The 1,555-nt window shown below is 31.5% G+C and overlaps 1 long non-coding RNA gene across 1 annotated transcript; it reads left to right on the top strand.

Annotated features, from left to right (window-relative positions):
• The first annotated feature begins 599 nt into the window (after positions 1 to 599).
• LOC106111585 lies at positions 600 to 1,555 on the top strand. The gene is made up of 2 exons (XR_001226180.1): positions 600 to 665; positions 1,381 to 1,555. It is a non-coding gene; the product is annotated as an uncharacterized LOC106111585 (long non-coding RNA).

Here is a 1,555-nt window from a genome sequence, read left to right as displayed (position 1 = left end):
TTTATTTTCAGTTGTAGTCAGTCACAAGGAAATGTTTCTTTTTATTTCTCTTAACAAAATGTGACATAAAGGATGTACAGGATGTATCAAAAACGCTGCGTTACTTTATCTTTTCCTCCACGAGAATACACCCTGTATAGAAGAAACTTATTATTGTATCAATGTCAAGCCAAGCTGTCCTCAGTAGTCCATTATGAAAGATTCTTTTCTTTTGCCAAAAATTAATATTCTTAAAATAATATGACGCAAACGAACAATTTACTGTTCGAACAAAATAACACCCTGTATTGGAATAAAAGAATGTAAACTAAATACCTCATTGAAATGTAGTTTAACAAAATCCATACAATCAAGGCAATGTATTTTCCAATAGAACTCTTTCTACAACGTACAAGAATCCACTACAAGCACTAAAAGTACAGCAAACTGAGCTTTTTAAAAAGAAAAAAAAGTGTTAGCAAATTCCTGTTATCAGGTGTTCGTAGGTAGTTTTATAGGATATTAATCTTTAAGGATGTATGTGTGGGTTGGTTTAATCGGGTGATTTTCGCTCGCAGGCACGGCCAGGCGGGGCGGGCTTGCTTGCTCAGAGCTATTTGCGAGGGTTCCACGTCGCATTTCTGGCATAACGGCGTACTGGGAGACGTGCTTCAACTTATACTTACGTAAGTTTTCTTTTAAAGTTATTCAGACTAACTGTGTATCGCTTTATTTATTAGTCTTTAAATAAAATATAAGAAACAATTTTTAATATGCTTATTTGCTATTTCTAATGCAACGTATTTATGGGTGTTTTTCAATACTTTACATATTGTGTTATAAGGAAAAACACTGATCTATACAAATGGATAGGCCATTGCTAGTAGATAGTTTTTGCTTTTTTTCTATATAAACATTAACGTTAGTTAATTAATTCTATCTTTTAATAATTAGAGTTCTAATCAAAATGCGACAGCGCCAATATTTCAAAAATCAAATAAGTATAAAACATAGCGTTTTATGAGCCTGTCCATTTATAGAGATCAATGTATCAATTTCATGACCTCTAATATTTAAATAAATAATTACCATAATAATTTACTTGGAATTATGTTAGTTTTTATTTAATTACGAGTACAATTATAAAATTATCAATGTCAAATAAAATCTATCTTACTAAAATAATAAATGCGAAAGTTTACATGGATGGATGTTTGTAGCCCTAAAACCGATCTCTGTAAAATTTTACATGGAATGTAATCTAGAAGAACACATAGGCTACTTAAGTTTTTTCCAATCCACTGGGATAAAGTCGCGAGTGTTAGCTAGTTAATCAATAACTTGCAGTTATAAATAGATATTTTAAACAATGTAATAAGTTAATAATTTTTCAATTTGCAGACCGTCGGCATCGATCTCGGAGAACGACATAGAGGACTGTTACTACGAAGCGGAATATTATGGATTGGAGGACAAATGCACTCATTATAACCACGACTGCCCTTTTAGTCTGCTTGATTTTATTTCACTGTCAATAAATAGTCATGAATAGTTAGCATAGTATATAGCAATTTTA

Source organism: Papilio polytes, unplaced genomic scaffold (assembly GCF_000836215.1).
Source record: "Papilio polytes unplaced genomic scaffold, Ppol_1.0 DF824158.1, whole genome shotgun sequence".
Classification (NCBI taxonomy): domain Eukaryota; kingdom Metazoa; phylum Arthropoda; class Insecta; order Lepidoptera; family Papilionidae; genus Papilio; species Papilio polytes.
Note: the sequence above shows the minus strand (reverse complement) of the source record. Positions and strands in the feature narration are given on the sequence as shown.